Source organism: Hyperolius riggenbachi, chromosome 8, assembly GCF_040937935.1.
Source record: "Hyperolius riggenbachi isolate aHypRig1 chromosome 8, aHypRig1.pri, whole genome shotgun sequence".
NCBI lineage: Eukaryota > Metazoa > Chordata > Amphibia > Anura > Hyperoliidae > Hyperolius > Hyperolius riggenbachi.
In genome coordinates this window covers 198,702,244-198,717,801 of record NC_090653.1, presented here as the reverse complement: position 1 = coordinate 198,717,801, position 15,558 = coordinate 198,702,244, and the positions used below count along the sequence as shown (strand labels likewise).

The 15,558-nt window shown below is 43.7% G+C and overlaps 1 protein-coding gene across 1 annotated transcript in view; it reads right to left on the bottom strand.

Annotated features, from left to right (window-relative positions):
• MPP1 (MAGUK p55 scaffold protein 1) overlaps positions 1 to 15,558 on the bottom strand; it is a 96,916-nt gene that overhangs the window by 45,385 nt on the left and 35,973 nt on the right. The window lies entirely within an intron of this gene.

Here is a 15,558-nt window from a genome sequence, read left to right as displayed (position 1 = left end):
CATATCCCTCTCACGTCAGTTGAGTTTTCCTGTAAACAATTTTTACACAAACATATATAAAGTATAAAAGTTCTTTGTCTGTTCTAGCATTCCCTTATCTATATGCCTGCCACTAACTCCCCATTAGGCATCCCCCCTCCTTAGCCAGATGTGCCCCAGTATTAACCAGCCTTCCTGAGGAGCAGTAGATGCTCTCCCCCTCTGCTTGCAGAGTGGAGTTGAGTACAGCGTGTAGCATTGGCTCACCTGTCAGCACCGGGCATCCTTCCGGTTTCAGGTAAGTTCAAAGAGCTTACCTTGGACTGCTGCTGCAAGCATGAAGGTGTCTGTCTCCCCGCCAGTGTGTGAATGCCTGCAGAAATGTCCCTGACTACTTGTGCAGGATTGAGGAGTACAATAGTTCTCTCTTCAGTCTGTGTGTTGCACTTGCTGCGTCTCAAATGCCTCTACTCTAAATAGTGTCATAAAGATGAGACACAGCGAGAGCGTCACACAGGGTGATGAGGGATACCCGGGACTGACGTCACTACTACACGCTCCGATCCTGCACAAGTAGCTGTGAACCTTTCTTTAGGCACGGACATGCTGGAAGGGAGACAGACACCTTCATGCACGCAGCAGCTTACTGACCTAATCTCCCGGCAGCAAACGGAGCGCCCGGGGGAGGAGGGGGTGTGTCACTGGATGAATGGGGTGACAGCCTCACACAGATGAGACTCTCGTATAAGAGACTCGCGTATAAGCCAAGGGGGGGCAGGACTTTTCAGTTTATACGAGAGTATGTACTATGGCAGGTGATAAAAAGAATGCTGGAATCCACAGCTGTGTATAAAAAAAAAAAATAAATTAAAAAAAAAAAGTGTAATCGTGCTCCTGCTCGAAGACTGCATGCATACAGTCCATGCTTTAGACACTATGGATTAAAAGTACGGTATGTTTTTTTTCTTTTTCGTTTTACAGTGTGACAAAGCTGTAGTCTTTCAAATTTGAGTCAGTTTTGAGTTTCAAAATGAAAAGCATGTTGAAATCTTCTGCAAAGTTGAAGAAAGCCCACCACGCTAATGCCAATTTTGTATGAATAACAATCCAAACAATGCAGCTTTGCAGAGTTAGATATCCTATTTAATAAAACACAGTGATATGAAAATGTATCTTTATTATACTTCCTTGTTTGACACTTGTTTTACTATATATGTTAAGGTATACCAACATAGCCTGTGCTAATGCAATGACCTACCTACCCTCTTTCCCACAAATTAAGACATCCCCTGAAAGTAAGCCCTAGTATGAATTTTGAGCATACTTAAAATATAAGCCCTACCCTGAAAATAAGCCCTAGCAGCAGTAATGGGGAAAAATATGGAAACTTGTGTCATCACTGGAGCCCATAGTCTTGCGAGCAAGTAGACACGGGACACTGGAGCACAGGGGATAGAGGAGAACACAGGTACAGAGAGGGACACCAGGGGACACTAAAGGTACAAAGGGGGAAAAAGTGACACACAAGAGGTAGATCCAGCAGAGGAAAAGGTGTCAGTGTCACAATGGGAATGTCAGGAGGACACACAGCTCAGGAACTTGTGTGTTCATAGAAATAAAAGACATCCCCTGAAAATAAGCCCTAGCACATATTTTGGTGCAAAAATTAATATAAAACACTGTCTTATTTTCGGGGAAAGACGGGTAGTTTCAAATACAGAAAGTTTACATGGCATAGGAATATTCCCTGAACCTTGAGTTTTCCAAATTTTTGCACCTACTTTGAATGTTTTCTCAATTTTCTTTAAAGGGCATACAGAATTTACAGATTTTCACATGCTGACTTATCAGCTTTACGGTGAGATGTGGAATTTGTCAGTATTCACTGCATAAAATTATCTATAGCACCTTCACTGTGCCAGACTCCATTTTGTATAAACATAACTCATATTTCACTTCAAACTTCAGTACCATTTAGCTTGTGCTGTGACCTATTAAAAGGATACAAAGGTCACCTTACCAGCGCACAGTACAGTGTCTGCAGAGGTATTTATACCAGCAGGGAGAAGAGGCCTCTCCTACTTCACAGCTGCCTCAAGGCCCATACACACGCTAGATTGAAGTAGACTGATGTAGCACACAATCCAGAGTGCGTATTACAGCCTCCAACCTTATCACCTGGCCATGATCTGCAAGGCAGATCAATTTAGCAGAGTGATGGGCGATAGCTTTGTTCTTCCTACTCACCGCACCTGCTGCGTCACATCTGGGCCACTCTGTCAGCCCTCCACCCCTGCATTGCCCTAGAACATGTTAGCCTTCAGCAGAACAGAACATTTATATTGCGCTTTTTCTCCTGGCAGACTCAAAGCGCCAGAGCTGCAGCCACTGGGCCGCGCTCTATAGGCAGTCATAGTGTTAGGGAGACTTGCCCAAGGTCTCCTACTGAATTCGTGCTGGCTTACTGAACAGGCAGAGCCAAGATTCAAACCCAGGTCACCTGTATCAGAGGCAGAGCCCTTAACCATTACACTATCCAGCCACAGAACACAGTTACCTTGTGGCCATACACAAGAGGACAGTGGCCGGATGTGGCAATTTATCTGAAAGAAGCCATCATTTTTTGACCTTGCACCATTTAAAGCCTCTTTCAGACAGACAACTGAACTGTGCAATTGCCAAGCAGTTCAGCGACCTGGGTGCTGCTCACGAGTGCCATTGTGTGGCAATATAAATGCAGCCAAATGTCGACGCTTGTAACACCAATCATGTTGGTACTTGGCACGCAACACGTTAGGTTTCAGCACTGCTGCACTCAAACATGACTTCATGGGGAAGAGGGGGTGGGTGGCACCTGTCCAGTGCCAGTACTGAGTGCTGGCAAGCATCCCAGCAGTGCAGGACAGCAGCTGACAGGCGGTGGCTTCACTGCCTATGAGATGCCGGTCTGAAAGAGGCCCAATTTTGACTAGATTTTAGCAGAAATATAAACAGATAATCAACCGCTGCCTTCATAAGGATTTTAGCACCGGTCGTCAATCTTTATCTTCCCGCCCACTCTATTAAAATCCTCCATCAGGCCAGTCACACTTTTTATTGAAAAACTATCTAAAACTGATCAGAGATCATAAGTTTATTATGGTAATTAGGCCTGCAGTAGTCAATCAGATTTTGTTTAAAGTGATCAAATCTGACAATCTGTGTATAGTTTTCTTTAGCCTGCTTACTCCTTTTTCAGCTGCTTTTCATAATGAACTGGGGAAGTACAAACAGTATAGGAAAAACATATCTTCACTTGTGTGCTGAGTATTGCAAGTAGTTAAAATAATTGTAATGTTACAGTATTGCCAATCTTCTACTATCAGCTTACCCATTGCCTTAAAGGGGCACTACAGCGAAAAAATGTAAAATTTAAAATATGTGCAAACATATACAAATAAGAAGTACATTTTTTCCCAGAGTAAAATGAGCCATAAATTACTTTTCTCCTATAATGCTGTCACTTACAGTAGGCACAGTGTACATAGAAACACCTTACACTAACCCCCATCCCAGAGCTAAGAGTCCTTTTACACTTAACCACTTGACGACCGCCCCCAGCCGATGGGCGGCGGCAAAGACCGGTCCCAAACGACCGCAATACGCCCATCGGCGGGGGCGGCTGCGGGAGTGGCTATGCGGCGATCGCGTCATTCGTGACGCGATCAGCCGCCGGGGACTGGCTCCGCCCCCCGTTCGCCGTAACCCGCCGGCCGTTCGGAAGCGCCGGCGGGTTACTGGCATCCGGATCGCCGCTGCAACAGTGTATAATAGGCTTTGTAATGTATACAAAGCCTATTATACTGGCTGCCTCCTGCCCTGGTGGTCCCAGTGTCCGAGGGACCACCAGGGCAGGCTGCAGCCACCCTAGTCTGCACCCAAGCACACTGATTTCCCCCCCCCTGCCCCCTGATCGCCCACAGCACCCCTCAGACCCCCCCCTGCCCACCCCCCAGACCACTGTTTGCACCCAGTCACCCCCCTAATCACCCATCAATCACTCCCTGTCACTATCTGTCAACGCTATTTTTTTTTTAAGTCCCTAATCTGCCCCCTACTCCCTCCTGATCACCCCCCCACCCCTCAGATTCTCCCCAGACCCCCCCCCAGACCCCCCCCCCCCGTGTACTGTATGCATCTATCCCCCCTGATCACCTGTCAATCACCTGTCAATCACCTGTCAATCACCCGTCAATCACCCCCTGTCACTGCCACCCATCAATCAGCCCCTGATCTGGCCCTTGCGGGCAATCTGATCACCCCCCCACACCAATAGATCGCCCGCAGATCCGACATCAGATCACCTCCCAAATCCATTGTTTACATCTATTCTCTCCTCTAAACACCCACTAATTACCCATCAATCACCCCCTATCACCACCTGTCACTGTTACCCATCAGATTAGACCCTAATCTGCCCCTTGCGGGCACCCAATCACCTGCCCACACGCTCAGATTGCCCTCAGACCCCCCCCCCCCCTTATCAATTCGCCCGTGCAATATTTACATCTGTTCTCCCCTGTAATAACCCACTGATTACCTGTCAATCACCCATCAATCACCCCCTGTCACTGCCACCCATCAATCACCCCCTGTCACTGCCACCCATCAATCAGCCCCTGACCTGCCCCTTGCGGGCAATCTGATCACCCACCCACACCAATAGATCGCCCGCAGATCCGACATCAGATCACCTCCCAAATCCATTGTTTACATCTATTCTCTCCTCTAAACACCCACTAATTACCCATCAATCACCCCCTATCACCACCTGTCACTGTTACCCATCAGATTAGACCCTAATCTGCCCCTTGCGGGCACCCAATCACCCGCCCACACCTCAGAACGCCCTCAGACCCCAGCCCTGATCACCTCGCCAGTGCATTGCTTGCATCTATTTCCCCCCTCTAATCACACCTTGAGACACCCATCAATCACCTCCTGTCACCCCCTAGCACACCTACCCATCAGATCAGGCCCTAATTTGCCCCGTGTGGGCTCCTGATCACTCGGCCAAACCCTCAGATCCCCCTCAGACCCCCTTCCGATCACCTCCCCAGTGCATTGATTGCATCTATTTTCCCCTCTAACCGCCCCCTGAGACACCCATCAATCACCTCCTGTCACCCCCCTAGCACTCCTATCCATCAGATCAGGCCCAATACATCCTGTCATCTAAGAGGCCACCCTGCTTATGACCGATTCCACAAAATTTGCCCCCTCATAGACCACCTGTCATCAAAATTTGCAGATGCTTATACCCCTGAACAGTCATTTTGAGAAATTTGGTTTCCAGACTACTCACAGTTTTGGGCCCGTAAAATGCCAGGGCAGTATAGGAACCCCACAAGTGACCCCATTTTAGAAAGAAGACACCCCAAGGTATTCTGTTAGGTGTATGATGAGTTCATAGAATATTTTATTTTTTGTCAAAAGTTAGCGGAAATTGGATTGTTATTGTTTTTTTCACAAAGTGTCATTTTTCACTAACTTGTGAGAAAAAATAAAATCTTCTATGAACTCACCATACCCCTAACGGAATACCTTGGGGTGTCTTCTTTCTAAAATGGGGTCACTTGTGGGGTTCCTATACTGCCCTGGCATTTTAGGGGCCCTAAACCGTGAGGAGTAGTCTAGAAAACAAATGCCTCAAAATGACCTGTGAATAGGACGTTGGGCCCCTTAGCGCACCTAGGCTGCAAAAAAGTGTCACACATGTGGTATCGCCATACTCAGGAGAAGTAGTATAATGTGTTTTGTGGTGTATTTTTACACATACCCATGCTGGGTGGGAGAAATCTCTCTGTAAATGGACAATTGTGTGTAAAACAAATAAAAAAATGTGTCATTTACAGAGATATTTCTCCCACCCAGCATGGTTATATGTAAAAATACACCACAAAACACATTATACTACTTCTTCTGAGTACGGCGATACCACATGTGTGACACTTTTTTGCAGCCTAACTGTGCTAAGGGGCCCAAAGTCCAATGAGTACCTTTAGGATTTCACAGGTCATTTTGAGACATTTGGGTTCAAGACTACTCCTCACGGTTTAGGGCCCCTAAAATGCCAGGGCAGTATAGGAACCCCACAAGTGACCCCATTTTAGAAAGAAGACACCCCAAGGTATTCTTTTAGGTGTATGATGAGTTCATAGAAGATTTTATTTTTTGTCACAAGTTAGCGGAAATTGATATGTATTGTTTTTTTTTTCACAAAGTGTCATTTTCCGCTAACTTGTGACAAAAAAAAAATCTTCTATGAACTCACCATACTCCTAACAGAATACCTTGGGGTGTCTTCTTTCTAAAATGGGGTCACTTGTGGGGTTCCTATACTGCCCTGGCATTTTAGGGGCCCTAAACCGTGAGGAGTAGTCTAGAATCCAAATGCCTCAAAATGACCTGTGAATAGGACGTTAGGCCCCTTAGCGCACCTAGGTTGCAAAAAAGTGTCACACATGTGGTATCGCCGTACTCAGAAGAAGTAGTATAATGTGTTTTGGGGTGTATTTTTATACATACCCATGCTGGGTGGGAGAAATCTCTCTGTAAATGGACAATTGTGTGTAAAAAAAATCAAATAATTGTCATTTACAGAGATATTTCTCCCACCCAGCATGGGTATGTGTAAAAATACACCCCAAAACACATTATACTACTTCTCCTGAGTACGGCGGTACCACATGTGTGGCACTTTTTTGCACCCTAAGTGCGCTAAGGGGCCCAAAGTCCAATGAGTACCTTTAGGATTTCACAGGTCATTTTGCCACATTTGGTTTCAAGACTACTCCTCACGGTTTAGGGCCCCTAAAATGCCAGGGCAGTATAGGAACCCCACAAATGACTCCATTTTAGAAAGAAGACAGCCCAAGGTATTCCGTTAGGAGAATGGCGAGTTCATAGAAGATTTTATTTTTTGTCACAAGTTAGCGGAAAATGACACTTTGTGAAAAAAAACAATTAAAATCAATTTCCGCTAACTTGTGACAAAAAAAAAAAATCTTCTATGAACTCACCATACATCTAACGGAATACCTTGGGGTGTCTTCTTTCTAAAATGGGGTAATTTGTGGGGTTCCTATACTGTCCTGGCATTTTAGGGGCCCTAAACCGTGAGGAGTAGTCTTGAAACGAAATTTCTCAAAATGACCTGTGAAATCCTAAAGGTACTCATTGGACTTTGGGCCCCTTAGCGCAGTTAGGGTGCAAAAAAGTGCCACACATGTGGTATCGCCGTACTCAGGAGAAGTAGTATAATGTGTTTTGGGGTGTATTTTTCCACATACCCATGCTGAGTGGGAGAAATATCTCTATAAATAGACAATTGTGTGTAAAAAAAATAAAAAATTTGTCATTTACAGAGATATTTCTCCCACCCAGCATGGGTATGTGTAAAAATACACCCCAAAACACATTATACTACTTTTCCTGAGTACGGCAATACCACATGTGTGGCACTTTTTTGCGGCCTAACTGCGCTAAGGGGCCCAAAGTCCAATGAGCATCTTTAGGCTTTACAGGGGTGCTTACAATTTAGCACCCCCCAAATGCCAGGACAGTAAACACACCCCACAAATGACCCCATTCTGGAAAGTAGACACTTCAAGGTATTCAGAGAGGAGCATAGTGAGTCCGTGGCAGATTTCATTTTTTTTTGTCGCAAGTTAGAAGAAATGGAAACTTTTTTTTTTTTTTTTTTTTGTCACAAACTGTCATTTTCCGCTAACTTGTGACAAAAAATAAAATCTTCTATGAACTCACCATGCCTCTCACTGAATACTTTGGGATGTCTTCTTTCCAAAATGGGGTCATTTGGGGGGTATTTGTACTATCCTGGAATTTTAGCCCCTCATGAAACATGACAGGTGCGCAGAAAAGTCAGAGATGCTTGAAAATGGGAAAATTCACTTTTGGCACCATAGTTTGTAAACGCTATAACTTTTACCCAATCCAATAAATATACACTGAATGTTTTTTTTTTTATCAAAGACATGTAGCAGAATAACTTTCGCGCTCAAATGTATAGGAAATTTTACTTTATTTGAAAAATGTCAGCACAGAAAGTTAAAAAAGTCATTTTTTTGACAAAATTCATGTCTTTTTTGATGAATATAATAAAAAGTAAAACTCGCAGCAGCAATCAAATAGCATCAAAAGAGAGCTGTATTAGTGACAAGAAAAGGAGGTAAAATTCATTTAGGTGGTAGGTTGTATGACCGAGCAATAAACCGTGAAAGCTGCAGTGGTCTGAATGGAGAAAAAGGCTCTGGTCCTTAAGGGGCGAAAAGACTGTGGTCCCGAAGTGGTTAATCCACTGCGCTTGGCATGAGTTTGGGATAGTGCACATTTTTCCCCAAATGCAATGGAAAACCTATTTGTTACAATCCCCACATGCTGGCATGCACAAAAAAACAAACAAACAAAAAACAAAAACGTACTGTACTTTTTTTTTTTTGCAGATGCCAGCGTGTTGGGATTGTAACAAATAGGTTTTCCATTGCATTTGGAAAAACCGCGTACCAACGCCTACTAATGCAAACGCATGACAAAAGCAGCGGAATAAGTGTAAAAGGAGCCTAAGACCTCCTGAAACTATTACCTCTATTCTAACCTACCAAATCACCTAACCTACAGAGCTCTGCTATATATCAATGGAGCCCAAATCCTAAACCCCATCACTAACCCATTGACCTAGGCTATATCTTAGTCGAGCCTTGGTGCTGATAGACAGAGCCTAGCTACATAGTAGCCGAACCGTGTGCTCCATAGTGGATATCCAGACCTCAGCTATATAGTAGCCAAGGCTCAGCACTGGATTGTTCATACCAAACCTTTGACTACACTGTGGTCAAGCACCAGCTATTGAAAAGATGAGCACCTGCACACAAGATAAGCAACAAACACTCCATAGCAAGAAACATTCAGTACAGTGTATGGAGGCTTGCTACAGGTCCCTGACAATCATATGAATATACAGTATGTTACATGACACAGCTCACTGCTGGTGGACACAAACACTTGGGACCTCTCTGGCCCAATGGGGATGTCTGGTAAAGAAAAAGCAGATCATCTGAACATTCTGAAAATTAAGTTATTGTGTCAGCACTTCCACTTCAGCTAGTCAGTATAGCTATTTAACTAACACACACACACACACACACACACACACACACACACACACACACACACACACACACACACACACACACACACACACACTTTTTCATTTTGCTTTATGTTTATAGAATTCTTCAGTGCTCTTCTCCAAGCATCCAATCTTAATCAACAGTTTTAATACTTGTCTTTTCTTGATTGTAGGGACTCTTTTCCTGAACCAATGCAAGCCATTGATATTGCTACAAACACTCCATACTACATTAAAGGAAAACTGATGTGAGGGGGATTTGGAGGTTGCCATTTTTATTTCCTTTTAAGCAATACCAGTTTCCTGGCTCTCCTGCTGATCCTCTGCCTCTAATACTTTTAGCTATAGACCCTGAACAACCATGCAGTGGACCCAGTGTTCCTGACATTGGCCTCAATTCATTAAGCTTATCTCCTGTCTTTAAAAACTCTTCTAGAGTTGTTACCGTGGTGATAAGGCATGTAGTATTCAGGAAACATTTTACCTCAGGCAAACCTAAAGTTAACTCGGTCTTTAAGTTAACTCTTTAATCCTTAAAATAACTCCAGAGTTAAAGACAGGCCGTTCATTAACTGCGTGTGAAAATAACTACAGAGGAGGTAAATTAAACTACAGAGGAGGTAACGTAAGGAATGAAGAGATAAGATAACTCTTACTGTGTGGAGGCAAGTTTTCTCTTGCCTTATCTCCAGCATGATCTTAGTGAATTGAGGCCATTGTCAGATTGTAAAGATTAGCCACATGCTGGTTTCTGGTCTTATTCAGACACTGCTGCAGCCAAATAGATCAACGGGGCGGCCAGGTAACTGGTATTGTTTAAAGGACCTCTGTTGCAAAAATCTTAAAATTTTAAATATATGTAAATATATACAATTAAGAAATATGTTTCTTCCAGAGTAAAATGAGCCATAAATTACTTTTCTCCTATGTTACTGTCACTTACAGTAGGTAGTAGAAATCGGACAGAACCAAAAGGTTTTGGACTAACCCATCTCCTCATGGGGGGTTCACAGGGATTTCTTTATTTTCAAAATGCACTTAGTGAATGGCAGTTGCTCCGTCCAACTGCCCAAAAAAAAAAAAAGTGTACGTTGAGTAGGGAGGCTGGTCAGCATCTTTGTATAAATCTTTATTCTTTATAAAGACACTTCCGGAAAAAGAGAAAAAGGCCATGCTGAGAATCTTCCATGGAGAGACGGACTAGCCCAAAGCTTGTCAGTAATGTCAGATTTCTACTACTTACTGTAAATGCACACAACATAGAGAAGTAATTTATGGCTCATTTTACTCAGGAAGAAAATTTTTATTTGGATGTGTTTTAAATTTTTAAACAATTTTGCGACAATTCCGCTTTAACCTTTTGGGGACCGCATGTAGCAAATCCTACGCCGCACTTGTGGCTGCTTAAAGGAGTTATCAGGCAATTATAAGGAAAATAAATGCTACTTACCCAGGGCTTTGTCCAGCCCCAAGCTCCCAGCATATCCCTCGCTGCAGCTCCGCTGTGAGCCGTTCACCTGTGAAGCTTCCAAGTGCCCGGCGATGAAATCAGGTCGGCCTGTACTGCGCGAGCAGTGCTGTCAATCACCGCCACGTGGACCAGAGCGTACTGCGCCTGTCAATCACATGGCGGTGATTGACAGCTGGACGAAGCCCCAGGTAAGTAGCACTTATTTTCCTAATAATCACCTGATGACTCCTTTAAGCCTGATGCGGTGTAGGATTTACACCACCTGCCATTTGCACTCCCAACGCAATCCTGCGCACCTGAGAGGGGAGATTAAGCTGTCATATGACAGCTGACCCATGTCCCCTCAGTGATCAGGAGCCATCGCGATTAGCTCCTGATCACCACAATCACCGGCGGATCGTAGTGATCACTATTGGCAGCGGCGGTCTGAGGGGAAGAAGAGGATGGAGACTCACCTTCCTGACGTTCCCCTGGCGATCCCCTCCGCTCTGGCCAGCATCCCCTTTTGCTCTGCGTTAAGTGTCTGATCCTGGCTTGATGACGCCATCAAGCCACGATCCGGAACTTAACGGCAGTGTGAGCGAGGATGCTGGCCAGAGCTGCTCATCGCTGGAGCCTGGGAGGGGAGTAAAGCTTGCTGGGAAACCGGGGGACACATGGCTACACTGGGGACACCATGCCTAGCTAGCCATACTGGGGATCCGGCTGCCTGCACCGCCGCCCCCCTCCCCCCAGTAAAATGGCCTGGTCCTTAAGCGGGGGGGGGGGGGGGGGGGTTAGGCAGCCAGTACTCAAATTGTTAAAAGGAAATATGTCAGCCTTCATATTTTTCTCACTTCAGTTGCCCTTTAAGTACGAATTACAGTCGTTGGTATTGGTGTCCAGCATCTTCTTGGTTCTAGCTTTGATACCCAGCTGACAATCCTCTGGAGCCACGTGTAAATATTATTTAACGTAAACCCGAGGTGAAAATAAATTGAGAAACCATTATATTGATCCAGGGATTTTATCTGATTCCCATCTGGAGTCGGGGAGGAGTCTTTTTTTCCCTTTTGTGGGTAATTGGACCATGCCTCATAAGGGTTTTTTGCCTTCCTCTGGATCAACAGGGATATGTGAGGGAGCAGGCTCGTGTTGTACTTTGTCCTCTGGTTGAATTCGATTGCCGTAGGTTTTTTTTTTTTTTTTTTTTTTAAGCCTAAATAACCATTTTAGGAGTAGGAGGATCATAGTTAAGTATCCCAGGCTATTTAGACATAAACAAAGTAGGTTAAATGTTTTACTGCTTCTAAGAGTCCCAGGCCCACATGCAAGTCACTTTTTCAACTGAGTTTTCTAATAGGAGATAATTTTTCATCTTTGATTTTAAATAACTTCCCAGCAGGCTATAGTTCGCCCAGCACTGTTCATATGTCTCTAGTGAGTAACCCCATTCTCACTAAATTTCAGTGAATCTAGCATGGTTTCCTTAGTATACAATATAAAGCTATTCATGCACTAAGTAATGATTAACAGTTTATAGGTCAGAATGGATAAAGGGAAATGCTGGTAGTAAGAACATTACGGGTTTGGCATGATTCAGTTTAGCCAGGTTCCAATATTCCTGTCCAACTTTAGCAAAGATGAAAAAAAGTATTGAAGCTTAGGAATCTTTATTACTCATCTTGATAACCATGCAAGCTGAAACACTCAAGTCCAAGATAAGCAAGTGCATTGCCAAAAGTTCGCTGGAAACGTGTTCAAGGGAGGACACATTGCCACTGTCCATGAGACAAACACTTTGGTTTGGCAGACATCAGCAGAATAGCTGCATGCATACATTCTGCTAAGGCCTCTTTTCCACGAACTGTTTCTAGGCAGTGAAATGCCTCTCAATCTCTCACAACTGCTCACTGCTGCCTGGTAACTGCTTGTCGCTGCCTGGTAACTGCTCACTGCTGTCTGGCAACTGCTTGCTGAGCACACAGCTTAACAGTTCGTGGAAAAGAGGCCTAACTTGGGTTTGGTAGTGAAAGAATGGTCTGGAATACTGGTAGTTTTCCATGGCTTTGCCTGTGTTTCTCCATTTTAGAAAAGGAATACCTTATACTACACAATGACTATGTAATTAATTGCATGGTTCATAGCAACCATTTGTGTACATTGGTGTTAAGCTGAAAGTGCAAGGAGCTTTTTCAAAGTGAAATCATTTACAGGAGCTTCTCTCTCATGCTGGCTGAATTTTATGCAGCACTTGTAAAAAACAGTAATTTGCCACAGTGCCCTTTTAATGCAGCTAAGGCAATCGAACACTGGGGTGTTATTGAAGTCCACCTCTACTCCCTTGGTGAAACAATGGTTTGAGAGGGTAAATGGCATAGAGGATATAGAAGAATTAATCACAAAAAAAAATAAATTAATAGACAGGCAAATCGTTACTTAGGCTGTGTGGGTAGACGTTAAAGACAGTGACAGGTACAAACAGATTATGTCCTCAGTATAGTTGGCAACACCCTTTTTATGTCAGAATGGCGTGGACTGGCTCCTCTGATGGGTCATTAGCGCAGGTTACAACATGACAGATTTGTGAAATATTTAACGGCACTGACTTTTTCCTCACAGTTCTTGTCTCTCATCTTATGTGCTTGGATCTCTCTCCCTCCCCCCATCTTCATGTCATCTGGACTAATAAAAGGGCAAGGGGGACGCAAGGGAGAGAGGTAGTGGCCATGGTGGAGGGCAGGAGACTAAATGGTGAACTGGGAGCTAGACCCCGCGGGGTCTAATATATAGTTTATAAAATCCAGTGAATTGTCGTAAGCAGGAACAGATATTGCTTGAGGATCTGTTGTTATTTTGGTCTATGTTCTACATTAATGTAATGAGTATGATAGTGTGTAGTATTGCTTTCTGACGTGTTGAAGCCAGCAGTGCTGGGCTACTTCTTTGTGTGTGTATTTTCATTATGTCTGTATTGTGGTCATGCTAGATTTTCATATTAAGTACTTTTGCACTTTGTTGTACTTCATCTTTGTGCAATTCACAATAAAAACAAAAATTGTTACTAAGATTGTATGAGCAATTCACATAATACTGTTACAACGCAGAACATGCAGCAAGTTGCACACACAATGTTTTTCAATCAAGGGGAGCATTAGCCAGTTGCTTCTTTTCGTGCTTTATATCACATGCCACTACAGATGATGATTTTGGTTACAATATGTGCAAGTTATAGCTCAATGCACTGTAACCTCTTAGAAACTGGCCTAAAGGCAGGATGCAACATGGTATGTAACGGAAGACTGTCCCTAAAATCAGCACCCCAATCCACTCAGAGTGTACCTACTGGGAAATAAGTGCCGCAAATGGGTACTTAAATGAAAAGAGGAAAGCCTCTTGATATTCCCATCCCCCTCCTCATCACTATTCCAGCCCATTTACACTTGGATTGCAAAGCGCTAGAGATTAGCACTAGCGTTTTGAGGCTGTGATTTTTCATGGTAAATGTGCATTTTTTGCTGTACATTTTCACGATTTTCGAGTGATCGCGAATAGCACTTTTTTCAACAATTATGATCGCTCAAAAATTGCATAAAAGCGATGCATGCACCGCAAATCACCAGCACTCATGCCAGTGATATCACTGCCATATACTTTACACTATCGATTTTGCAATCGCTGGTCATTAGCAGTAAACAGTCGTTAAATCGCCCTAGTGTGAATGGACCATTCGAGTCATAGGATCAGCAAGGCAGCCAGGCAATTTTCATTGTTTAAAGGGAAAATAAATATGTCATCTTCCATATTCCTCTCACTTCAGGTGTGCATTAAATGACATGTTCACTCAGACCTGGTTAGCCACCTCTCCAACTTAAAGTGAACCTCCGGACTAAAAATCTACTCAGCAGAGCTGAAAAGGCTTGGTGTTTCTTTAACAGTTTCACAGCATCAGAACTTTGTTTTTCTTACCAAAGCATCATTTTTAGCTAAGCTCCACCCATCAAATAAAAAAAGTTGCCTAGCAACTGGGAGAGGTGCTCAGGACAGTTGGAACTGTGTCTCATGCTCTGTCACCTCCTTTCAACCAAAAAGATGGCTGCCATCATGAAATCAAACATTTGCCTGTTCTTTTAAAACAGTGTGGGTAAGAGATTCCCTATCTATTTTAATTAACATAACTAATGTAACTTAATGACAGTATGTTTGTTTAGGCTGGAGTTCCTCTTTAATATTTGGTCAACTTCACTGTAACCACTCTGATAAACTGCCCTTGCTCAATTAAAGTGGACCTGAACTCAGAATGTCCCCTCTGCTCTAAAAGATACACAACAGCATAATGACCTTTAAACAAAAGGGAAAAAAAAATTGTAAACTCTGAATAGATTCAGGGTGCATTTCTCCATCTTTTCCTTCTGTCCTGTGTAAGAGTTCGGGTCTACTTTAACCAAACATCTTTTGAGCGTTACACATCCTTTCTCCAAATACTTTCACCCGAGTCACAAAGGCTGTGCTATGTGTTAGCATCTCTCTTATTTCACTGAAAAGACTTAGCATTGCCTACCTTTAGTTTTGTGTATTTACATCACGTTCTATATTCTCAATGGAAATTAGATCGTTATTCAGCAACAGCACGTTCATATTTCTATAGAAAGATTTGCAACCTTTAGGCTAGATTCATAGTGGTCAGTTGCATAATGAACACATGAGTGTGAACTGCAATGGAGACCGGACATCGCGTAAAAGGAGATGAACTTCCCCGGGTCTTCTAATGCCACTCACAGATGCTCCGGCCCCGCCTCCAGATCACTTCTGGAATTTCAGACTTTAAAGTCTGAAAACCACTGCGCCTGTGTTGCCATGTCCTTGCTCCTACTGACGTCACCAGGAGTGTAGAGCACAAGCCCAGTATTGTCTGTGCCTGCGCAGTACGCTCCTGGTG